Source organism: Indicator indicator, chromosome 4 (genome assembly GCF_027791375.1).
Source record: "Indicator indicator isolate 239-I01 chromosome 4, UM_Iind_1.1, whole genome shotgun sequence".
NCBI classification, from domain to species: Eukaryota; Metazoa; Chordata; class Aves; order Piciformes; family Indicatoridae; genus Indicator; species Indicator indicator.
The window spans coordinates 12719041-12744933 of record NC_072013.1 but is presented as its reverse complement, the minus strand read 5'-3'; the positions used below and the strand labels follow the sequence as shown (position 1 = coordinate 12744933).

General features: G+C 50.1%; 1 protein-coding gene across 1 annotated transcript in view; it reads left to right on the top strand.

The window, feature by feature from the left end:
• Positions 1-2712: 2712 nt before the first annotated feature.
• TSPAN18 (tetraspanin 18) overlaps positions 2713-25893 on the top strand; it is a 64319-nt gene continuing 41138 nt past the window's right edge. The window contains exon 1 of the mRNA XM_054400544.1: positions 2713-2743. The gene's annotated coding sequence lies outside the window, so the exon portion shown is untranslated. The remainder of the gene's footprint in view (positions 2744-25893) is intronic.

The following is a 25893-nucleotide window of genomic DNA, read 5'->3' as shown; positions in this document are numbered from 1 at the left end:
GAAGCAAATTTGTGATGCCTCTCAGCACACCTGCCTGTCACACTTTCCATCCTGGGCTTACAGAGCACTTTGCAGACCTGAATGAATTGATCATTTATTTCCCCTCCTGATCTCCAAAGGCTTATAGGATGTTAGGAGTTGGAGGGGACCTCCGGAGATCATTGAGTCCAACCCCTCTGCTGGTCCTGCAGGACCAGAGAATCCAGCACAGGTCACACAGGAACACATCCAGAAGGGTCTTGAAAGTCTCCAGAGAAGGAGACTCTACAACCTCTCTGGGCAGCCTGTTCCAGTGCTCTGTGACCCTCACGGTGAAGCTCTTCCTCATGTTGAGGTGGAACCTCCTGTGCTGGAGTTTCTATCCATTGCCCCTTGTCCTATCACAGGGTGCAAGTGAGCAGAGCCTGTCCCCTCCCTCTTTGACATCCAGCCCTCAGATATTTATAAACATTTATTGAACCTCCTCTCAGTCTTCCCATCCAGTCCTGTCTATCTGAAAGCTCAGCAGGTTTCTGTTAGGCAGCAGACACTTTGTCCTGTGCAGGACTACATGGACTTAGGCATTTTCTACTTGGCACCTCTCAAAGACTTCCTCTTCCCCGTCACAGGAAGGAGGATGTGGGCAGTGTGTGGGTGTTGGCAGTGCCACCTCTGTGGTGGGGAGCTGCTGACAGAAGGCTGATAGCTCACACGTGGCAGGAATTCCTGTTCATGTGGTCTCCTGTGACGTTAGCACTTCCCAGCTGGTTTGCAGTGGCTTTGTCATCTACTGGGTCAACAAAAACTGTTCAGCTCCATTGGGATGTTGTCTTCTGAGACTGTGACAAAGGAGGGGAGCTTGAGATGTTTGGCTGCAGGCCCTTCTTGGTGTCTTACAGGGATGATGGGTGCAGTTGCTGTGAAAGGAGTTGGACTAGAGCATCTCTGTGAGGAGGAATGGCTGAGAGCCCTGGGGCTGTTGAGACTGGAGAAGAGCAGTCCTGAGGGGATCTGAGCAATGCTCAGCAAGAGCTGAAGGGTGGAGGACAAGAGCATGAGGCCAGACTCTTGTCAGTGGTGCCCAGTCACAGGACAAGGGACAACAGGCACAAGCTGGAACCCAGGAGGTTCCAGGAGAAGATGAGAAACTTCTTTGGTGTGAGGGTGCTGGAGGCCTGGAGCAGGCTGCCCAGAGAGGTTGTGGAGTCTCCTCCAGAGAGACCCCAACCTGCCCTAGCCATTGTGATCCTGGGCAAGCTGCTGTGGGTGCCTTGCTTTAGCAGATGGGTTGGACAGGATGATCTCCAAAGGTCTCTTCCAACTTCCACCATGCTGGGACTCTATGGAAGGACCTTCTCTCCCAGCTTTTCATCCTCATCCTGGAGGAATTCCTAAGTGCTGTGAAGCAGAGGAGGACTCTGGTGTTCCCTGGTGCTGCACATGGACAGGTGGCATGCTGGAGGGGCTGGTCAGGGCAGAGGGATTCAGAAGAGAGCAAAGCAGCCAGGTGGGGAGGGGAGGAGGGAACTAACACTGTGAAATGGATTTGTGTGGCTCCAGCTTCATATCTGGATTGGAGCTGTCAGGGGGAATGAGATCCAGGCTGGGTGGTGTTCTCCAGAGAGAAGCTGTTACGGAGTGATTGTGCTGTTAAGTGTCGACTCCACCTCTGTGCTCTGGGTCTGGCTGGCTTCTGCAAGGAGAGAACAGACAACATCTGGCATGATCCCTCCTCCTTTCCCACTGGCTTTTCCTGCTTTTCTCCAGGCTCCACTTTACCTTCTTTCACTCATTTATTGTTTTCACCACCTGAGCATCTCCCACTGAACCCTCCTCCACTGAGCTCTGTTGGTACCTTCATGCCTCATACTGATATCTTACCTGCCTCTCATCTCTATCACCTTGCCCAGTTTTTCATCCTCAGTCTTTTCTTGCTCCCTCCATTCAGCATCCAGCTGTGCTCCAACATCTGTCCAGCAAGTCACTGTGTGCGTACTTCTTGCATACAGCACAGGAAGGGACATGTGTGTGTCTTCAACTACCTTTAGTTTTTCATGCACTACTCCATCTTCTGCTCTGGGACTTGACTTTGAGGGACTCACATCATCTCTTCTTGGTGTTCCTGTCCTCTCCTGTCTCCCTGGTGACTCTGCCCAGCTGCACAGGGGAGCAGGAGGGAAAGGTGCACAACAACTCTGCTGCTCTTCATTTATTCTGCTGGGAATAGTCCTGTCCTTCTCCTGCTTTCTGGTCAAAGACCTTTTCTGGCCAGACTAAAAGGACTGGAAAGTAAGGAGCAAGATTCTGCCTTCAGTTCATGCCTTGCCCAGGTCTTCAGGGTCACTGCCAGTTGCTCCTCCTCTTCCTCTTCAGGTATGCAAGAAAGAGTTGATCTTCCTGAGCAGGAAGGAGTTAAAGCAAGGTCATAGAATCATAGCATGGTTTGAGTTGAAGGAGACCTTAAACATCATCTGGTTCTAACCTTCCTGCAATGAGCAGGGACATCTTCAACTAGATCAGGTTACCCAAAGCCCCATCCAGTCTGGCCTTCAGCACTTCCAGGTCATAGTCTTCTCCTCAGGCCCAGTATGGAGGGATGTGTCTTACGTATTTTTCACTGCTCTTTCCAACAGGTTGACCACCCTGGGCCCCAGCAGTAGGAACCTGAAGCAGAGCTCCTGACTGATGCATGTCTAGTACAACCCAACTTCTTGAGAAGAGCAAGAATTTCTCTGGAGACCTATCCCCTCAAAGCAAGACACAGGTAAGGCAGGCAGCACTTGGCTGCTGCTGAGGTCTGGGTGTGCTGCAGTGGGCTGAGCAGAGGACATTTTCCATTCAGCTGGCTCATGGGGGGGCTTTGTTCTCACCTGCCACATCTGTAGAGGTGAAAACTTATGTTGCATTTACAGCATGGCAAATGTTGTTTCAGCCAAAAAGGTGCTTTGGGAGGGTCAAGACTGCTCCTATGGTTGAGATAAATACAGGCTAAAAGTGGAGATAAATATAGGCTAAAAGTGTGGGAGGAGTGTGCTGGAAAAAAAGAGATTAATAAAGCAATGCTTGGACCTCTTGTCCCAAGAGAATTTCCTCTTGAGCTTTACCTTCATTTAAAACAGAAAGCTTTTTAAGCAAAGCAATAAAGGAGCCTTATGTTGGGGGTAAGGGGTTAAGTAAGAGGTGGAGATAATCCTTTAGTTTCCAGCTGGGCAAGATGTTTCAGGTCACCCAAAAGTGAAGAAAACAAGCAGAAAAGCCTTGCAGTTCTCCTTGCTGTGACTCCTGGAAACCAGATCTAGAAAAGATGAGGCCCTTCAGTCCAAACCCTTAATCCCCTACTCCTGTGTTCCCAGCAGCATCTACCAGCCCTGGTTTAAATGATGGGATTTTCCCTTGTCCCCTTGGGATAGTCTTGCACAGCCTAATAGAATTAATCTGCTTACTCCTCTCTCAACCCCTGACCACTGCAGATGCAATTAGCTGTAGGCAAAGGGGGGGGATTCTGTTTCCTGGGCTGTATTAAGAAGGATTAGGGCTGCACTGTGTTAAACCAGACATCAGTTGGAAGTGCTTATGTAGGAGTGTGGCTTATCTGTCCCTGCTCATTACAGCCCCATAAACAACCTCTCTGAGCTACAGAGTTCTCAGACTCACAGGAGCTTTTTTCCCTGCTGTCCTAATTCAGGACCTGATAAGGCACAGACTGATGGATTCGGGTGCCTGGGAGAAAGATAGCATGACTGGAAAGCAGAGGGAAATGCCAAGTCATATGTGCTGCTCTAGAGACTTGGACAGTTTACTCCTCTGTTCTGGACCATTCTCTGGCTTCATTTTTGACTTCTCTCTTGGACAATTTAGTAGGAACTCTATGAAATGTAAGGGACAGCAATGTGGCTCTGTGGCCAACAGGGACAATGGGATCCTGGGGGGCAGCAAGAACAGTGTGGCCAGCAGGGCTAGGGAGGTTCTTCACCCCTCTACTCTGCCCTGCTGAGACCACAGCTGCAATCCTGTGTCCAGTTTGGGGCTCCCCAGTTCAAGAGAGACAGAGACCTGCTGGAGAGAGTCCAACAGAGGGCCATGAGGATGCTTAGGGGACTTGAGCATCTCCCTTATCAAGAGAGCTTGAAAGCCCTGGGGCTGTTTAGTCTGGAGAAGAGAAGGCTGAGAGGGATCTGATCAATGTCTATCAATAGCTGAGGGGTGGGGGTCAGGCTGAAGGGGCCAGGCTCTGTTTGGTGGTGCCCAGTGACAGGACAAGGAACAACAGGGTACAAGCTGGAACCCAGGAGGTTCCAGCTCAACATGAGGAGACACTTCTGTATGGTGTGGGTGACAGAGCCCTGGAGCAGGCTGCCCAGAGAGGTTGTGGAGTCTCCTTCTCTGGAGACTATCAAGACCCATCTGGATGTGTTCCTGAGGGACCTATTCTAGGTGATCTTACTTTGACAGGGGGTTTGGACTCAATGATCTCCAGAGTCTAGTCCAACCCCTAGCATTCTGTGATTCTGTGAAATAGCTTTTTGCTGTGTGTGGTGCTGCTGGAGGTGCCACTGCACCTTTCCATCTACAAATCAGACTTGTCTGAGATGAGTGTTGTGAGCTTCTGCTGACCTTGACTGAAAGGCTCCAGTCAAACAACCTGACAAATGCAAAATCAAATTGAGTGGAGCTGGAAAATCAGAGCTGGTCTTGTTTAGTCTGTCTCCACTTAGCACACAGTGGAGCTTCTTTCTGTGATATTTCACCTGCTTTGCTCCTCAGACTTGGGAAAGCTTTCATGATGGGAGCTGTTACTTGGTTTCTGAAGCACATGGATTGGATTTCAACTGTTTTACACTTGGAGACAACAGCAAAAGCTGATCTGTACAGCCTCTTTGTGTGGACACTTGGATTGACCTGCTTCCAAAGGGAATTAAACCCCACATCTTAATACAGAAAGTGTTCCAATGTAATTGCTGCTGATTGTCTGAATGAGGCTGCTAGCCAGGTGTGCACATCCCAGCCTTCCCCATGGACCATGGCCACTGGCACTAAAGGAGAATGGTGCAGTCCTGTTTCCCCTTCCCTCCCAGTAAATCACTGAATCACTAAGGTTGGAAAAAACCTCCAAGGTCACTGAGTCCCAGCACTAACCCATCACTGCCAGATCACCACCAGCACCACATCTGCACAGCTTTTAAATCCACGGGGATGGGGATGGTGACTCCACCACTTCCCTGGCCAGTCTCTTCAGGGCTTAACCACTCTCTCAGTGAAAAGATTGTTCCTAATACCCAGTCTAAACCTACTTTGACCCAACTTGAGGCCATTTCCTCTCTTTCTGTCACCTGATACTAAGGAGAAGAGACCCCCACCTCACTCCAACCTCCTCTCAGGGAAGTGTAGAGAACCATGAGGTCTCCCCTCAGCCTCCTCTTCTCCAGACTGCACAGCCCCAGGTCCTTCATCTACTCCTCAGAAGACTGTGTTCTGGAATCCCTGCCTCTAACATGCCATGGCTCTTCTGGAGTATTGTCTCATTAATAGAAAGCCTAGGTATAAACTCAGGCACTGGTCCAGTGTTTCATGACCAAGATAAGTTGATTAAGCCTCTCAAAATCTAACTGGATTGCCTGTGTTTGTCAGGCCAGAATTTCTTAAAACACCAAAGACTGAGTTGCAAAGCTTTGATGTGCACCATGAGCCGCTTGGTTTTAATCAGCTGAAGTTCTTTTTGCTTGGCTGCTTCGTGAGGTTTTGTAGCACACTTTGAAGGATGGGCAGGTGGTGACTGAAGCAGGGAGTCATAGAATCATTGGATGCTTCAGGTTGGGAGGGACTTTTAAAGGTCTTCTAGCCCACCCCCTGTGCAGTAAGAAGGGACATCTGCAACTAGAGCAGGTTGCTCAGAGCACTGTTCAACTTGACCTGGGTTCCAGGGATGGGACTTCTACCACCTCTCCAGGCAGTGTCTCTGGTCTTATCACCTTCACTGTAAATACTCTCCTCCTTCTCTCCAGTCTGAATCTCCCTCTTTTACTTCAAACCATCACTCTTTGTCCTGTCACAACAGGCCCTGATAAAAACTCTCTCCCCAGCTTTCTGATCAGTCTCTTGAAGCACTAAAAGGCCACCAGAAGGTCTCCCTGGAGCCTTCTCTTCTCCAGGCTGAACAACCCCAACTCTTTCAGCCTGGCCTCACAGCAGAGGGCTTCCAGCCCTCCCAGCATTGTTGTGGCCTTCTCTGGCCTCACTCCAACAGGTCCATATCTGTGCTGTCCTGAGAACTCCAGAGCTGGCCCCAGCACTGCAGGTGGGGGCTCAGCAGAGGGTCAGAATCCCCTCCCTGCCCCTGCTGCCCACACTGCTGGGGATGCAGCCCAGGAGATGGTTTGCCTTCTGCATCATGTCCAGCTTTTCACCCACCAGCACCCCCAAGTCTTTCTCCACAGGGCTGCTCTCCATCCCTCCATCTCACAGCCTGTATCGATGCAGGGGGCTGCCCCAACCCAGGTGCAGGACCTTGCACTTGGTCTGTTTGAGCCTCCTGTGTCTGACACAGGCCAACTTCTCCAGCTCATCCAGGGCTGTAGCACTTCAGCTCATCTGCAGCTTATCCTCCCTGCCCTGCTTTGCCAGTCAGGCTTTATCCCCATGGAAGCATCTCTGAACCCAAGACAGGCAGGCACTGTTTCTCCTCTGCTCATCCCTTTTTCAGTCCCCTGAAGGTTCACTTTGCTGCTTGAAAGCTGTGCATGAGCTGGGAGGGGCTGTGCAGGAAAAGGCAAGCTTGAGATCAGGCTTTCAAAAACCTGCATTTCTCAAACTGGGGAGCTGCTGACCCCTTCCAGTGCAGTCACAAAGAAATCCAGGAGGAAATGGAGGGTGAGGGCCAGCAGGGAATTTAGAGAGATGTAATTTTTCTTCCTCCAAGGTGTTGTCCCACTGCCCCCCCAGCCAGGCTGGCTATTGTCTGAGGCTCCACATGGGATATGGGTTGCTGAGGAAGGCAAATGGCATCCTGCTGCATTCTTTCTAAAAATTGATTGATTTAATTTTTTCACAGTTGCTTGGTGGTTTTCTTTTCCTTGCTGAAAGTTACTCTGATGTTGGGGGAGATGTGGGCAAAAGTGGTAGGTTACAGTGTTGTGTGTCTTCAGAGAAAGGGTTTGCTGTGGTTTTGGTGTCCCAGTTTAGGTGATGAGGCAAAGCAGCAATGGCAAAATGAGGTTCAGCTGCTTTGAGAGAGCACAGGAGGGCTGCTGTGTGTTTTCCTGCATCCTGAACTCAGTGATGTTCCTCCTCACCTTCTGATTTTTCTTGCTTAAGAAGAGGCTCACGTTGTAGGTGACTCCTTGCTCCTCTGTGTCCCTCTTCATTCACAACCTACCATTACAAGAAATTCTTCCCCATGAGGGTGATGAGCCACCAGAGCAGGTTGCCCAGAGAAGTTGTAGAGGCTTCAAGCCTGGAAGTGTTCAAAAGCCAGGTTGGATGAGGCCTTGAGCAACATGAGGTTAGGAAGGCTCTGCAGAGAGACTTGAATAGGTTGGATCCATGGCCAACGTTCACAGGAGGAGCTTCAACCAGGCCAAGTGCCAGGTCCTGACCTTGGGGCACAACAACCCCAAGCAAGGCTCCAGGCTTGGGGCAGCGTGGCTGGAAAGCTGCTGGCAGAAAGGGACCTGGGGTGCTAAGGGCCAAGCAGCTGAAGAGGAGCCAGCAGTGTGCCCAGGTGGCCAAGAAAGCCAAAGACATCCTGGCTGGGATCAGCAATGCTGTGTGCAGCAGGAGCAGGGAGGGGATTGTCCCCTGGGACTCAGCTCTGGGGAGGCCACACCTGGAGTGTTGTGTCCAGTTTGGGGCAGCTCAATCCAAGAGAGATGTGGAGGTGCTGGAGCCAGGGCAGAGGAGGGCAAGGAAGCTGGGAAGGGCCTGGAGAAGAAATCTGATGGAGAGTGACTGAAGGAGCTGGGGCTGGTTAGTGTGAAAAAGAGGAGGCTGAGGGGAGACCTCCTGGCTGTCTACAGCTAACTGAAAGGACATTGTAGAGAGGTTGGTGCTGGTCTCTTCTCACAGGTAATTACGGATAGAACAGGAGGGAATGGCCTCAAGTTGCAACTGGGTAGGTTTAGACTGGGCTTTAGGAAAAATCTTTTCCCAGCAAGAGTGGTCAGGGATTGGAATGTGCTGCCCCGGGGGGTGGTGGAGTCACCAACCCTGGAGGTGTTTAAGGTTGTTTGGGTGTGATGCTTGGGGATATTGTTTAGGGGTGAGCCTTGTAGAGTAGGGCTAATGGTTAGAGCTGTGATCCTGAGGGTCTTTTCCAACCTGAATGTGTCTGTGATTCTGTGAAACTGAAGCTGTGCTGTGCTGAGGTGTGATTACAGACCAGGGAGGGGAAGAATGAAGAAATCCTGTTTTTGCAGAAAATGAGTTGTTGCATATCAGTTGTTATTATTATTATTGTTATTACTACTACTAGTGTATACCTTGGAAATGTAGACTCCAATTGAACAGTTGGACAACTGTTAAATTGCAATGTTGTGAATATGGAGTAAGGACTTTAGAATGGTTAAGGACTTTTCATAAGAGCCTGGAATGGGGGCCACAATGACCAGAAAGAAGCAGGTATTGTGTTGAGGAAGTTTTCTTTTTCTTTACTATTTTCTTTAAACCACAAATGAAATCATTTGGAAAAGCTATGTTGCTGTTGGGGGTGTTTAGCCTGGAGAAGAGGAGGCTCAGGGCAGACCTCATTGCTCTCTACAACTACCTGAAGGGAGGCTGTAGTCAGGTGGGGTTGGTCTCTTCTCCCATGCAACCAGCAACAGAACAAGAGGACAGTCTCAAGCTGTTCAGGGGCAAGTTTAGGCTGGATCTTAGGAAGAATTTCTTCCTAGAAAGAGAGATTGGCCATTGGGATGGGCTGCCCAGGGAGGTGGTGGAGTCGATGTCCCTGGAGGTGTTTAATAAGAGACTGAATGAGGCACTTAGTGCCATGGTCTGGTTGATTAGTTAGGGTTGGGTGATTGGTTGGACTTGGTAATCTTAGAGGTCTCTTCCAACCTGGCTGATCCTGTGATTCTGTCATCTCTCTGCAAAATGAGTCTCTGAGACAGCCTTCCTATATGATAAATGATGAAATACAACCATGGAAGCCTCCTGGGCCTTACTAAGATCATAGAATCATAGGTTTGAGTTGGAAGGGACCTTTGAAGGTCATCTAGTCCAACCCCCTGCAGTCAGAAGGGACACCTTCCACTGGATCAAGTTGCTCACAGCCCAGTCTGACCTCACCTGGAATGTTTTCAAGGATGGGGCATGCTTGAGTTTGCACCAGTAAGGCAGGAGAATGCCCTCACCTGGCTTTTCCTTCCCCAGAAATGATCTGGTGCCTCCCAGCAGCTGTCCACTGCAGCATCAAGAGGAGATATCACAGCAAGTGATGTGGAACGTTGTGATGCCCCATGTGCTCCCTTCTCCAGTTACCAATGAAGCAGCTAACAACTTGTGACAGGTACATGGCTGTCACTGGACGCCTGAGTTCACAGCAGGCAGATAAATGGGATGCTCCTTAGCCAGCAGCTATTGTTTCAAGCTCTGCAAAATCCCAGGCCTCAGCTTTTGGTCACAGTCTGCTCACATTTATAGCTATCCTCATAACTGTCTTGCCCAGCCGTGCTCAGTTTTGTTGTTTGGACATTTGCAGGTAAAATAAAGGCTGAGCATCAGGCTGGCCCTGCATCCAGAGGGCAGGTACAGCATGTGTGGCCAGCACTGTTTCAGACTTGCTCCAAAGGTGGCCAGCAGCCACCTTCCTGGAGCTGAGGAATTCCACTTACAGAATCACAGCATGGTGAGAGTCAGAAGGGACCTCTGGAGATCATCCAGTCCAACCCCCCTGCTAAAGCAGGGCACCCACAGCAGCTTGCCCAGGATCACAGTGGCCAGGGGGGGGTGGAATCTCTCCAGACAAGGAGACTCCACAACCTCTCTGGGCAGCCTGCTCCAGGGCTCCAGCACCCTCACAGCAAAGAAATTTCTCCTCATCTTCTGATGGAACCTCCTGGGTTTTACTTTGTGCCCACTGTCCCTTGTACTGTCCTTGGACACCACTGACAAGAGTCTGGCCCCATCCTCTTGTCCCCCACTCTTTGGCTCTTGCTGAGCATTGCTCAGCTCCCCTCTGGGGCTGCTCTTCTCCAGGCTCACCAGCCCCAGGGCTCTCAGCCTTTCCTCCTCACAGAGATGCTCCAGGCCCCTCAGCAGCTTTGAAGCCTCCACTGGACTCTCTGCAGCAGTTTCATCTCTCTTGATCTGCGGAGCCCAGAACTGTCCCCAGTCCTTCAGTTGTGTCCTTTTACTAGCAGGGCAGAGTGGCTGGGGAGATGAACCTCTCTGGCTCTGCCTGCCACACTCTTCTTGTGTGTGTATATCTTGTGTGTTGTATATTGAGGCAGAATTTGTCACTGGCTTCTCAGCCCAGTCCCTTTTTAACCTTTGTGGCTGCAAAGTACATCCCAGAATACATTGCAAGGAGACTAAAAATAATACCCTCAGTTTGAGTTCTCCCACAAGTATTCAGCTGACAAGAAGGAATCAGTTTGTCCTTTTTTTTTTTTCTTTCCCCATGCTTCAGTGTCAGCTCTCAGAGTGGAGCTGTAAGTTTATCACGAGTTATTGGACTCTTAGCCAAGTTGGATCACGTTGCTGGAAAGTTGAGTCACTTGCCAGGGCTGCCTTTGACTTTTCCACTTCCCTTTCCATCTCCCAGTTTTGTGTTATCTGTTAGCAGCACTGAAGGCCAAACTCTCACTGAGCAGATTGGAACCAGGAGCTGCCAGTCTGCCATTCCACCTCCCACTGCCAAAAGCTGATGTTCAATAGAAAGACTGACAGGGATGCAACTTGTGATCATCTGAAACACCTGAAGATCAGGACAGCAAACCTCTGGTTCTCCTAGTGACTTGGGATGACCACACTGTGAGTCAAGTTGTGTGTATGCAACAAGTCTTCATCTCACAGGCTCACAGGATGTTAGGGGTTGGAAGGGACCTCTGGAGATCGAGTCCAACCCCCTGCCAGAGCAGGACCAGAGAATCCAGCACAGGTCACACAGGAACACATCCAGACAGGGCTGGAAAGGCTCCAGAGAAGGAGACTCCACAACCTCTCTGGGCAGCCTGTTCCAGTGCTCTGGGACCCTCACAGTGAAGAAGTTCCTCCTCATGTTGAGGTGGAACCTCCTGTGCTGTAGTTTCTCTCCATTGCCCCTTGTCCTATCACAGGGTGCAACTGAGCAGAGTTTGTCCCCTTCCTCTTGACACCCAACCCTCACATATTAATAGACATTGATTAAATCCCCTCTCAGTCTTCTCTTCTCCAGACTAAAAAGCCCCAGGAAAAGGGGTAAATGGTCATGGCTTGTAAAAAGGAGTCATGGAAAGGATTGGGTTTTTTAAGATGTCATTGGAAAGGACTCATTTGGAAAACTTCAGACTAGCTCAGTCTAAGTGTAAACCTGAATCCAGATATCTGGGGCTAGGATTTATAGCAGTATAGCATCATAGAACGGTTTGGGTTGGAAGGTACCTCCAAAGGTCATCCAGTCCAACCTCCCTGCAGTCAGCAGGGACATCCTCCACAGGATCAGGTTGCCCAGAGCCCTGAGGAGCCTCATCTTGAACATCTTCAGGCAGCTGTTGATTTTAAAATGAAACCCATGTTTTGCTATTCAAATGTGAGCCAAACTATTTCTAAGGAGATGGTTTGGGTAGGTTTTCTGTGGTAGTTTAGGGGAGGTGGTTGTGTTTTGATTTGGTTTTGAAGTTAGGAAATGTCCAAAAGTTACATCCTAGACTGGACAAAACTTTGGGGAGCTGATGTGAGAAAATACCCATGTGTTGCTTGGCTTCAGAAGAAACATCTTGCAGTTCAACTCAAAGCAGTTCTTGCCCTCTGTGTTTCCTGCTTTTGTCACCCAAACACCATCTGTTGATCTTCTTGCTGCAGTCTTCTGATGGTGCTCACCCAGATTCGTTTTCCTTGGTTTCGGCTCATAGAATTGTCAGGGTGGGAAGGGACCTCAGGGATCAGCCAGTTCCAACCCCCCTACCATGGGCAGGGACACCTCACACTACAGCAGGTTGCTCACAGCCACATCCAGCCTGGCTGCAAAAACCTCCAGGGATGAGGCTTCCATCACCTCCCTGGGCAACCTCTGCCAGTCTCTCACCACCCTCATGGGGAAGAACTTCTTCTTGACATCCAATCTGAATCTCCCCATTTCTACTTTTGCTCCATTCCTCCCAGTCCATTCACTCCCTGATACCCTCAAAAGTCCCTCCCCAGCTTTCTTGGAGCCCCCTTCAGATCCTGGAAGGCCACAAGAAGGTCTCCTGGGAGCCTTCTCTTCTCCAGACTGAACAACCCCAACTCTCTCAGTCTGTCCCCATAAGAGACATAAAACTCGTGCTTCATGGCTGGAAGGGTTTGGTGTTTATCTAGCAGGAAGGTGACCATGAGGGTCTCTTGCTTCTACTGAGCTGCTTTTGTCACTCACAGTTGCAGGGGGCCAGTTTGCTGTAGCTGTACTTGTTCCTATTTTCCCATCCACCTCTGAGTCCCTGAATACTCTGGGCTGCAACTCAAGGAGTAAACCAAGGTGCTCATAGTTATCATTAGATGTTTGTTAATTCACTTGGATTGAGTCCTGGTGACTTGCAGCTGAGAGTCACCATGGCTGCCCTCAGCCCCAGCAGCAGGCTTGGGTTGAAACCTCCCAAGAATGTTGTTTCTGTTTCTCCTCCTGTGCTTGTATCCCTCCTCAGAGGCCTTCCCCAACAAGCTGCTCTCTCCCTCCCCCCCCATCCCAAGTGATGCTGTTGCTGAGGAATGCTTTGGGGTTTGTGCTGAATATGAGGGGGAGAAGATGTGGAAGGGGAATGCTGATTTTAGGGAGCACCCAGGTTTTGTATCACTGTGTTAAATTCACTCACCAGGCAGAGAGGTTTGTGGGTGCAGGCAGGGGGCTCAACAAGCTTCTCAGATGTTTCCATGCCTTGCTCAGGGCTGGTGTCCCTGGTGCTCAGGGAGGGGCACTCTGGGAGTAATCCCTCTGGGTTTCTTCTCCACAGAGCTGCTCTATTGTGTCTTCCAGTGCTGCTCTTTTTGGTTGTAGCTTCTGAAAGAGGGCTTGATTTGCACGGACTAGCACCAGGCAGAGGAGTTTGGTCTTGCAATGGGCTGAGAAAACATCTGGGCTGTTTTCTCTAAAGCACTCAAGTGGGTGTTTAAAGTTGTAGGTCCTAAAGAAGCCAGTGGTGGTAAGGTTTTGCTGAAGTCTGCTCTGAATATCTCCATGGTTTCCTAGACCAAGGATAAGTTGTCCCCTTGGCTCTTTAGATGTGGTGCTTGGGGGTATGGTTTAGGGGTGGATTTTGTAGAGTAGGGTTTAGTGCTTGGATCCCAAGGGTCCTTTCCAACCTGAATGATTCTGTGATTCTTTGCTGTCACCTCTGAGCTGGAGCACTCCTTACCTCAGAAGTGACCTCTGTGCTTCAGCTTGGCAGGGGTGCCATTTTCCCCCAATCTTCTGTCTTTCCTCTGCCTCCAGATTCTTTGATGGAACTCAACTCTGCCACAGTCAACTTCTTGTCATCTCCCTGAGCAGCCTGGTCTAGCAGGAAGTATCTCTGCCCATGGTAGGGGAGGTTGAAACCAGATGATCTTTAAGTCCCCTTCAACCCAAATCATTCTATGATTCTTGCTTTTGCTGAAGCAATGTTGCAAAGGCTTTTTTGCAGAAGGGGCCTTGCAGGGGAGGGAAAGGCTGTAAAGAAGATTTATAGGTGAGAATTTAGTGGGGAAAAGCTGGTGTGATGTAGAAGATAAATTCCCTTTAGGGAATCAGTGGGCAAACTGGGATTGAAACCTTAGTGCCCAGGTCTCAGGTCACACTTCTGACTGGAGCAAGCTGTTGAAAATTTGGTGTGGGTGGCTGGGGAGGACACAGCCTATACTGGAAAGGACCTGGCAGCCACAATGGGAACTGCATGTCCTGAATTAGTCACCTTGAGGACATTTCTATGATGTGTGCTGTAGCCAGGCCCTTCTGATGTTCCATGTCAGTGCTGACAAAGGGGTGAAGAAGGACTGTACTTATTTTTCCCCAGAGTTCAGCTGGAGGTGAGCTATATTCCAGGTAGATAGTGCTTCACCTCTCTTAATGAGTAACTGTGTGCTGTGCTGGCTCCTGCAGTAACAGCTGTCACTACTGGGAGGTAGAGAAGCTGTTTGTGAAGGCAGTGAAGCTGTGTAAATTGTTCAGAGAGGAGGGAAGGCACGGGCAGGGAGCTGAGCTTACAGCAGGAGCCATGAGAATTCCCAAGCCTGAAGGCATGCTCCTGATTTTAGCATTCCTTGCACTTCTAGGTAGTGTTTGATTAATGCTTCTAGTTCTGGTGAGACTGACAGCAAAACACCCATCTGGGTGGAATATCAGTGCTGTGATGATAAGGAAGGTGAGGCTGGTTGTTTTGTTTGCTGTAGGCTGCTGGGTCATGAGCAACATTTATGGCTAAGACCCTCGACTGTGGATGTGTGAGGTGGGAAGGGGCTGTTGTGACCTCTTTCATACTAGACAAAGGGTTTCTTTGCATGAAGTCTGGTTTGAATCAGCAGCAGGGTTTGAATCTATCAGCAGCCATAGATCTCCTCTTTCTATATGTGATCATCCTTCCCTGTGTGTCTGCAGTTGTGTACTGTCCCTATGGCAGCCCCAGCAGTTCTTAGGGAGGCAGCTGGATGCTACAAGGACACTTCCACTTCTCTGCCAAGCAACTTCATCTTCTGTGGTTTGTGGTTTGAGTCCCAGTGGCCTGTAGATCACCTTTGAATTGATGATCAGGCACCAGGTTTGTGTGGTTTTTAGCTCTGGTCTGTAACTTTCTCAGTTCATGGTGTCCTTCGGTCTTTCCTCAAACACTGGACCTCTACCAAAGTAAGACTATCCCTGTCTCCATCAACATGAGCTGTGCAGGGGAGGAGAGTGGGGCAGAGCCTTGTTAGTAAACCCATATGAAGCACCATGAATGAGACCTGGATGCCACTAGAGTTAGTGGTGGTGCTCCCACTCACCTGCCTGCCACTAGAAGCTTATTCCCTCCCCAGTGAAGAGCTTCTTCCCCTTGTGAATGTAAGGAAAGATGGACACTTTTCACAGAATCACACAAACATTCAGGCTGGAAAAGACCCTCAGGTCACCAAGTCCAACCCAGAACCCTACTCTAGAAAGTTCACCCTTAAACCATAGCCCCAAGCATCACATCCAAACCACCTTTAAACACATCCAGGGTTGGTGACTCCACCACCTCCCTGGGCAGCACATTCCAATCCCTGACCACTCTTGCTGGGAAAAAATTCTTCCTACTGTCCAGTCTAAACCTACCCATTCACAGCTTGAGGCCATTCCCTCTTGTTCTATCTCTAATTACCTGTGAGAAGAGACCAGCAGCAACCTCTCCACAAAGTCCTTTAAGGTAATTGTAGACAGCAATGAGCTCTCCCCTCAGCTTTCTCTTTTCCAGACTAACCAACCCCAGCTCCTTCAGTTGCTCTTCATAAAATTTATTCTTTTGTTCCTAGCTGACATTTTCTCCCATCTTTGAAGTCTGGTGGACATTAACCATGACATGGGTCAGTTTTGCTTGACCAAAACACAAGAATTGAGACTGCTGGCTAGTAAATTTGGAAGGTTCCTCCAGTGTTGGGTATCAACACTGAGAAATAACAGAAAAAATCAGCATGAGTTTTGAGGACTGTGTCTGCCACCTTCCCAGGGCGCAGTGCCAGGAAAGCAGGGAGAGCTGGGGACATGCTTTCCTTGTCAGAAGGCTGTTAGAGGTCTTGCTTTACTCTCACTTTATTTTTTAAAATGGACAAAGCTCCTTCTCTTCTGCATTTGGTGAAGTCTGGGTGGGTGTGGGGGAGCAGGTCCTCTTCTGCCTGGCAGAGGCTCAGTAATGCTTGTTGCCTGGATACAAGGCAACCCTGCATCCCAGCCCTCCCAGCCCTAAACCAGGGGGAGAGGTGGGGGAATGAGGCCCTGGGCACTTGGAGGCAGGAACTTTAAGTCCATCTGATGCAGCTTGTAAGCTCCTTTTTAATTTCTATAGTTACTGTTATTTAACACCATTCCAGGATCTGAAGAGGGCTCCAAGAAAGCTGGGAAGGGACTTTTGAGAGTGTCAGGGAGTGATAGGACTGGGGGGAATGGAAAAAAAATAGAAAGGGATAGATTCAGATTGGATGTTAGAAAGAAGTTGTTCCCCATGAGGATGGTGAGAGACTGGCAGAGGTTGCCAGGGAGGTGGTGGAAGCCTCATCCCTGGAGGGTTTTGCAGCCAGGCTGGATGTGGCTGTGAGCAACCTGCCCTAGTGTGAGGTGTCCCTGGCCATGGCAGGGGGGTTGGAACTGGTTGATCCTTGAGGTCCTTTCCAACCCTAACAATTCTGTGATATGTTCTGACAAGGCATTTCTATCTCCTGAGGGTGTTTGCAAGGCATTGCTGAGGCAGAAGTGGAAGAGGTGCAGTGATGTTGGTGTAGATATGGCTGAGAGCTGGTGAAGGAACTCATGGAGCAGCTGAAGGAACTGGGGTTGTTCATCCTGGAGAAAAGGAGGCTGAAAGGAGACCTCCTCCCTCCCTGCAGCTCCCTGAAAGGAGTTTGGAGGGAGGTGGGGCTTGGTCTGTATTCCCAAGTAACAAACAACATGGCAAAAGGAAATGGCCTCAAGTTGCACCAGGACAGGTTTAGATTGGACATGAGGAACAATTTTTTCACTGAAAGAGTGGTTAGGCCCTGGAAGAAGTTGTCCAGGGCAGTGGTGGAGTCCCCATCCCTGGAGGCATTTAAAAGCTGTGTAGATGTGGTGCTGAGGGACAAGGTTTAGTGGTGACCTGGCAGTGCTGGTCAAGTTTGACTTGAGGATCTTAGAGCTCTCTTCTAACCAGAACCATTCTGTGATGGAAGATGGTGAAACCAGGCTGGTACCTTCAGAGAGCACTCAGTGCAGTCTCTAGGAGCAGTTGTTGTTTCCAGCTGACAGGATTATCCCTGCTGGAATCCAAGATCAGGGTCCCTCCATCCCTGCCAATTCTACTCCTCCATGGTTATGGATAGGAGCAAAGCCCCAGCCCAGCCGCTGGGATCCGAGGGCTCCCGCAGGGCACTGCACTTCAGCCCGCTCCAAAAAGCAGCCACTGAGCTGTCTGCTGGGCAAGCACTTTACCCCACAGCCCTCTTCTGAGCCTCCTGCTCCTGCTGCTCCTGCTCAAAGCACAACTGCTGAGAAGCAGCCTTCTTGGCAACACAGCATCAGAGCCCAGGAGCTGCCTTCCTGCCATCTGAGAGCCCTGGAGAACACTCTGAAGAAGACAGTGGCTGCTGAATGTTTAAAACCAAGTGTTGCCTCTTAAACATGGAAATCCTCTTTGCATGTGGTACACGTTGCTGCTTTGTGACAGCCACTGGCCCCATCATGCATTATTCCTGTGCTCTGGGCTGTGCTACCTGCACTGCAGGAACTTGCTCCTTTCACAGAATGACAGGGGTTGGAAGGGACCTCTGGAGATGATCTAATCCAACCTTCCTGCCTGAGCAGGTTCACTTAGAGCAGATTGCACAGGATAGCATCCAGGTGGGTTTCAGAATGACTCCAGAGATGGAGACTCCACTGCCTCACCAGGCACCTGGGCCAGTGATTTACCAGCCTCAAAGGAAGTTCTTCCTCATGTTTAGATGGAACTTCCCTTGTGCACGTTTGTGCCCCATCATAGAATCATAGAACTGTCAGGGTTGGAAGGACCTCAAGGATCATCCAGTTCCAGCCCCTCTGCCATGGGCAGGGACACCTCACACTACAGCAGGTTGCTCACAGCCACATCCAGCCTGGCTGCAAAAACCTCCAGGGATGAGGCTTCCACCACCTCCCTGGGCAACCTCTGCCAGTGTCTCACCACCTTCCTGGGGGAGAATTTCTTCCTAACATCCAATCTGAATCTCCCCACTTCTACTTTTTTTCCATTCCCCCCAGTCCTATCACTCCCTGACACCCTCAAAAGTCCCTCCCCAGCTTTCTTGGAGCCCCCTTCAGATCCTGGAAGGCCACAAGAAGGTCTCCTGGGAGCCTTCTCTTCTCCAGACTGAACAGCCCCAACTCTCTCAGTCTGTCTCCATAGCAGAGGAGCTCCAGCCCTCTGCTCATCCTCGTGGCCCTTCTCTGGACACCTTCCAGCACCTCCAGATCCTTCTTGTCCTAGGGGCTCCAGAACTGGACACAGTACTCCAGGTGGGGTCTCAGCAGAGTGGAGTAGAGGGGGAGAATCACTTCCCTCAACCTGCTGGCCACACTTCTCTTGATGCACCTCTTGTCTTGTCACTGGGCACCCCTGAAAAAAGACTGGCTCCATCTTCCTGACACCACCCTTTAAGTATTTAGAAGCATTGATGAGATCCACCCTCAGCCTTTCTTCACCAGAGAGATGTTCAGTCCCCTGATCATCTTCGTAGCCCTTTGCTGTATCCTCTCCAGCAGTTCTTCTTGAAACTGGGGAGTGCCTAGAACCAGACACAGTACTGCAGATGAGGCCTCATTCTTGTACAGCACATATGGAAATATCTGTGGACTCCACTAACTAGGATCAGTCAAAGCTGCTTGCTAAGCTCTTTAAAACTTGGGCTGGTTCACATTGTGATGCTATGGGTTTGGCTGTCAGTGGCTGCAGAGCATCTTGCTGTCTCAAACTGCACTTGGTAGCAATGTCAGTGAGCACCAGTGAAGTCATGGTAATTGACCTCCAGATTGAGCTAGTATGTGGAATGGGTAACAAATGAACCAGGGGCCTCTTGTTCCAAGCTCCTTGTGAATGCAGAAATGCTGTCTGCTGTAAGAACATCTATATTTGCCTTTAATAGGAGAAGACAAATGTGTAGAATGCAGCAATGGACACCTGAGCCATGACCACGTCAAAGTCAATGACCTTTCTGCCAACCACACTAGGCACTGGCTCTCTTTTTAGCTGAACAGCAAAGTAAAGCTCTAAGGGTGGGTTGAGAAGCAGGACACAGAACGATGAAGAGATTTCAAAGTGTTACAAAATCCCATCTCAGACCTCACATTTTCAGCTTCTATCGTACAAAAAAAAAAAAAAAGTGCAGGTCAGACCTTTTCCTGTCATTTCTGATTTTGCTGAGGAAAAAAGGGAAAAGCTGGTGCAAGCAGATTCCTTCAGGTGAGAACTTTCTGCCACTTGTATTGCCAGGAGGGGTTTGTGTTTGGCACAGCCCTGGGTAAATGAACTGGCTACCCAGCATAGGCAGAGAACATCCTCGCTGGGCTGGCTGATAATGAAGGAAAGATGAAGTGCTCTCCTAGAAACTGTTCTCTTTTCTTGGCTGATTCCCTCCTGCTCTCCTTTTTCATACCCTTGTCAGCCTGTTGGCAAGAGGCTGAGGCAGCACCAGTCATCCAGATAAAACAGTGAGGAGCCAGAAGTCTCCATCAACTCAGATTCTCTCCAGCACTTGTGGACCTTCATTCCAATCCCTGTAAAAACATCTAGGCAGCTCCTGGCTTTCTGCTTCACCTCATTGTGTAGCCATCTCTTTACAAAGCTCTCATGTTCAAATGCAATTTTACAAGTGCTACTTTTACTGGCTGTTTCCTCTTCCATGCTGAGAGCACGAGCAGGGTGGAGATCCATGCCTTCTGTGTTTACTATCCCTTGCTTTCCTGGACAGCAACCTCCCCAAAGAACTCCAGGAGTTGAAACGAATGGGGAAATGATTTGAAAATCTTATTTTGAGTGGAGATGCATTCTTAAACCTGCATGCCTAGTAAGAAAAAAAAGAAGAAAAGAAAACAAACACCACCTTCAACATGATGAAAAATAAATCCCTCCGAGTCTTCAGCATCCTGCCTGACTCACTAATTCCCCAGGGCAGAAACCCAAGCAAGGAAAAAATTTTGTTTCCACATAGGGAAGCCAAAACACATCCAGTTCTGACTGAAGATGACTCCTGGGAGACATCTCTTCTTTAGTGTACCATGGGGCCAGCTGGAGCTGGCTTGACAAATGCACAGGTTGGGGTTTTTTCTCTCCTCCTTCAGAGCAAGCACCTGCTCCTGTCAGTGGGGCTCCTGTCAGTGGGGCTCCTGCCCGTCTGCGTTCTGTGGCTGGAGCTGCCCCTGGAGCGTGCGAGGATCAGCGGCTGCCAGGGCACAGGGAGGATTTTGGTGTGCCAGTCAGATTTTCACAGAACACAGAATCCAGCATGGTGGGGGTTGGAAGGGACCTCCAGAGCTGGACACAGCACTCCAGGTGAGGTCTCACCAGGGCAGAGTAGAGTGGCAGAAGAACCTCTCTCCACTCGCTGGCTATGCTTATTCTGCTGTTTCCATTTTGGCATGGTACAGAGGGATCTGGACAGGCTGAATCAAGGGGCAGAGGCCAATGGGATGAGGTTCAACAAGGCCAAATGCCTTGGCTCATAACTTGGGTCATAACTTGGCCTTGCTTGGGTCATAACAACCCCATGAATACTGCAGGCTTGGGGCAGAGTGGCTGGAAACTGCCCAGTGGAAAAGGGAGTATTGGCTGACAATCAGCTGAAGATGAGCCAGGCTGTGTCCAGGTGGCCAAGAAGGCCACCAGCATCCTGACCTGGATCAGCAATAGTGTAGCCAGCAGGACCAGGGCAGAGATCATTTCCCTGTGCTGAGCACTGGTGAGGTATGTGGCCTCAAATACTGGGTTCAGTTTTGGGGTCCTCATTCCAAGTGAGGATCCAGAGAAGGGCAACAAAGCTGGTGAGGGGTCTGGAGAGCAGGTCTGGTGAGGAGCAGCTGAGGGAACTAAGATTGTTTATTCTGGAGAAAAGGAGGTTGAGGGGAGACTTTCTGGCTCTCTACAACTCCCTGAAAGGAGGTTGGAGCCAGGTGGGGCTTGGTCTCTTCTCCCAAGTGATAGGAGGAGAGGAAATGGCCTCAGGTTGCACCAGGGCAGGTTTGGGTTGGATGTTAGAAGAAATTTCTTCACTGAAAGGGTTTTCAAGACGAGGAGCAGGCTGCCCAGGGAGGTGGTTGAATCCCCATCCCTGGAGATGTTTCAAAGAGGCAGAGATGTGCTGCTGAGGGACATGGGTTAGCACCAGGCTTGATAGAGTTAGGGAGTACTTGAACTCAGTGATCTTAAAGGTCTTCTCCAACCGCAGCAATTCAGTGGTTCCATGTGCAGGTCCTGAGGGCTTTGTGTGTGTCTCCTGTGGCCAGGAGGATCTCACTGTGTCCCTGAGGCTGTCTGGGGTACATGCAGCTGAGGGGAGAGCTGTTACAGGGGGCATTGGGAATGGGAGGCAGTGGAGCTGATGGGTGTTTAACCCTGGAGAGGAAACTCACCATTTCACCATCTGTCAACACGTGCCCCTAGCCACTATTAACATTAATTATGGAGGTACTTCTGTGAGCACCCTGATAGCCCTAATTAGCATTAATGGGAGATGTGTGGGGATGTCCACAGGACACCAAACAACCAAGCTGCCATTTCCAAGGATAAATATTCAGGAGCTCCCTCTTAGACATCTCCAACATCCTCTAATCATGCCAGGCAGGCTTATGCAAAAGCAGAACACATTGTCCTACCTTTCTTTTTCCCTTCCCCCCACCAAGTTCTGGCTACCTTTACTCTCTTTTTACTTAAATTGAAGAGCAAGCAGCACTGTGGCAGTGACCTCGGTTCCTTTGCTAATGTAATTATGCTACCTCTCCTCTCTGCACAGTGCACCTCAGTACCAGGCTTTATTAGCAACCCATTTGCTGTCCCTTTTATTCTCCTTGTAATGAAGGCTAGCAGAGTCACTTAGGAGGAGCGGGAAGGACTTGGCTTTGTTCTGAAGAGAGACATCTTGTGATCCAGAGCTGATGGCCTGTGTTCTTGAGTGGGTCCTGTAATACCCAAGGCCTGTAAAGTTCCCAGCACTGTGCTGTTGTTTGAAGCTGTAAAGACAAAGAAGCAGCTTCCTTTTGTAGAAGACCTTTTCTCTTGCTTGCACTCGTCAGCTGTCCTCAGTGTTCTGAAATCCAGGCTGAAGAGGCTGCAAAAGGCACAGGTTGTCTCCTTATCCTGCTCTTGTGTGTGACAGCATGCCCCTTCCACAAACTTCTGCCAGTCCTCATGGAAAGTGTCTTTTCAGGACTGTCTTGGAAACTGGTAAGCCTTCCTGAGTGTTTCTCCAGTGACTGTAATTGAAGGCAGCAGCTCACTTGGTCACCATTAGCCCTGGTGGTTTGGCACTTTCTGCAGTCCTCCCTAGTGACAGAACCGTTGCTATTAGCCAGAAGCTGTCTGGCAGGGACTCTCTTCCCTCCAGGGCCACAGAGCAGGACAGAGCATTGCTCCTGCTTGGCACCAGACTTGCTCTTGCATCCCTTCTAACACAGCACCTGCTGGTACCTCCTGGAGCAGTCACAGATTCACAGAATCACAAAATGGTTTGGGTTGGAAGGGACCTCAAGGATCATCTAGTTCCAACCCCCCCATGGCAGGGCCACCTTCCACTATTCCAGGTTATTCAAGTCCTCATCCAGCCTGGCCTTGAACACCTCCAAGGAGGGGACATCCACAACCTCCCTGGGCAACCTGTTCCAGTGTCTCCCCACCCTCACTGTCAAGAATTTCTTCCTGATCTCCAGTCTCAATCTGCCCTCTTCCAGCTCAAAGCCATTGTCCCTTGTCCTGTCTCTACAAGCCCTTACCAAAAGTCTCTCCCCAGCTTTCTTGTAGCCCCCTTCAGGTACTGGAAGGCTGCTCTAAGGTCTCCCCATAGACTTTTCTTCTCCAGGCTGAACAGACCCAGTCTGTTGCCATAGAAAAGGTGCTCCAGCCCTCTTGATCATCCTTATGGCCCTCCTGGATCCACCCCAGCTGTTCCATGTCCTGTTCGATATCACAGGCAGGGGATGCTTTCTTGTGGTCCACTCCCTTTGCCACAGTCACACATGGGGCTCTCAGATGATGTATTGGGCAAAAAGTGCATTTATTTCTTTCTCCCAGTTTTCTCCCTGTTTCACAGGCCTGCCTGTTCATTTGAACATCTCTTATTGCTCTGCAAGTGCAGCCCCATTGACTCCTGCTTACTTGCGTCCTTATTGCTCACAGCCTGTGGCTCCTGGGTGGTTGTTGGCTGGAGGGACTGCTGGGGATGAGCCAAAACCCTTGACCTCCAGAGCTGGGTGGGAAGTCAGTTTCTGTTCACATTTACCCAGAGAATGAGCTGGGGGGAGGTGAGGGATACTGATGTAGTCATTTGCTAGTTTCTTCTCCTGATGTTTCTGGTTGTCCAATTGTGCCATCACGAGTGCCTGGTTCATTTTGTGGTGCTTACAGAATCTCTTCAGCTTTCAGCTTAATGCTGCTTGCTTGATTTAATGTATGAAGCAATGCTTTCACGGGTCACAGCCACGTGGACCTTTTCTCCTTCCCCTTTCCCATTTGTTTGCTTGGGTTTGTTCATGGTTGTGTGGTTTTTAATGGCTGTGTAAACCTCAATGTGCCCAGATTTAAACAGGGAGGGGACACGCACACACACAGAAAAAAGGCTTTGGGATTTGGAGCAAGCTGTACTGGTTTGAGAGCTCTTGCTGGCTGTTGTTTAAAGAGGATGGATGGCTGCTTAAGAAACCTCCTTCTGTGCTGTGCAGGGTGGCTAATTTAGCTCTTACCTGCATAGCTGAAGTGGTGAAATCCCCAACTGCAATATGGCTTACTCCAGTTTAGGGGGAAATAATAAATTTTTTTCTGGTGTATCTACAGTTGGATCTGCTATCAAAAAGGACAGATACATCACCTCTAAAAAGGAAAAAGGCCCTGCATTGTAAAGCTTCTATTAAATTGCTCACTAAGCCTTCAGGTACAGAAGGAAAGAAGCTGATGATGCGGTAGTCTTGACATCTCATTTGATTTAAGCTGGGCTCAGAGCAGAAGCTGCCTCTCTCTCTGGTGACGCCATATTCTGCTTGTGTGGGTGGGAAGAAGAAGCACAGACTGAGTGAGGATGTTGTCTAGCCCAGGGAGGTTCAGCACTTGGCCCCAGGTGAGCTCCCTTGGTTTTCTAAGGTGCTGCAGCTGCAGCTGTAAAATGAGCTCCAAGCAAAGCTCAGGAGATAACCTCAGATGCTGCCTTTAGTAGCGAGTCCACCTTCCAGCAAGTAAAATACCAGTGAAGGCTGAGGAAAAGAAAATCCATCAGCATCCAGAGCTAAATTTGCTGTCTCAGTTCAGAGTGCCTGTGATGCCCTGTCAGTGCCTGCCACTGTGTGTATGATTGATGGGCTCCAGGTTTTGCCCCAGGCTATACCCAGTCTGCAGGCAAGCGACGCTGGTGGTGAAATTTCCACTGCTTTATGTGGCATTTAGATTGCAACAGAGCTAAAAGCCTGAGCCACTTCACAAGGGATATCATCCTCCCACCAGAGCTTGCAGCCTTGAAACAGAGTCTGCCTGGAGAGGCTCTTTAGCACTCTATGAAATACCCTTGTGGATAAATGGCTTCTTCAGCTGAGGCCTTCCAAATAGGCATCCTGGGTAGGATCAGCACCAAGCTCTGCCTGTGTTACATGTTTGGACCTGCTTTAACCCCAGCCAGGCCCCTCAGCATCTCTGTAGCCTCTGCTGGACTCTCTCCAGCAGTTCCCTGTCTCTCCTGAACCAAGGAGCTCTGAGCTAGACCCAGGCCTCGAGATGTGTGCTCCCTAGGGCACAGTAGAGGGGCAGGAGAACCTCCCTTGACCTGCTGGCCACACTCTTCTTCATGCACCCCAGGATCCCATTGGCCTTCTTGGCCACGAGGCCACACTGCTGGCTCATGGTGAACTTGTTATCCACCAGCACTCTCAGGTCCTTCTCTGTCAGGAGCGGCTTTCCAGCAGGTCCCCCCTCACCTGTACTGGTGCAGGGGGTGATTCCTCCCCAGGTGCAGGATTCTACACTTGCCCTTGCTGAACTTCATGAAGTTCTTCTCCACGCAGCCCTCCAGCCTGTCCAGCTCTCAGTGGCTGGCAGCAGGGTGTCAGCCACTCCTCCCACTTCAGCATCAGTTCCCAAACGTGGTGCAATGTGCCAGGCTGGCTCGCTGGCAGGCAGGCTGCTGTGCTGGCTGCTGGGAGCAGTGGCTGTGTTGCTATGGTGTCTCTGGCTCCAGCTCTCCGGCAGCTGAGCCGGCTCCCGGCCGCGCGTCCTAATTGCGGCTGTGCAGCAACGGAACGAACGCTGGGAGCTTTCCATAAAGGCTGTGATCAGAGGAGCAGCCCTGCCTTTTTAATATCTGCCTGAATGGCTTCATTTGTAAGCTTATTACGACTTCAGAGGGAGAAGCTATTAGGGTGATCATTAGCAGCCTGTGTGGATGGCAAGGAGAAGCCATGGTGTGTTCTGCAACAAGCCCCTTCTTAATGTCTGCACCATCAGCAGACATAACTGCCATACTGCCAGCCATACTGCCTTTCCTCTTTGCCTTGCCACCAGAGAGGACAACAGGGAAAGGGGAAGGGGGACAGTGAACTAAAACAAGTTCAGATGGAGAGAAAAATGAGGTGGTGAGAGCAGCGAATTCAGCAGCACGCCATGGTGTGCCACAGTGCAGCGTCTGTTACCGGCTGGGAGAGCAAGGGCAGCTAGGAGCCAGCCTGCACATCCTGGCTCCTGTCTCAGTTGGTCCCTCCGCTCTTGTCATCTACCTGTGAGTTGTGCTGGGGGTCTTTTGTCTGCCTGGAACCCGACTGGTGCCACAGTGCTTAGATTCTACGTCTTGTGGAGAAAGAGAGAGCCTTGAGGAACACGCGTGCCAAGGTTCTGGCCTTTGTTAACTCCA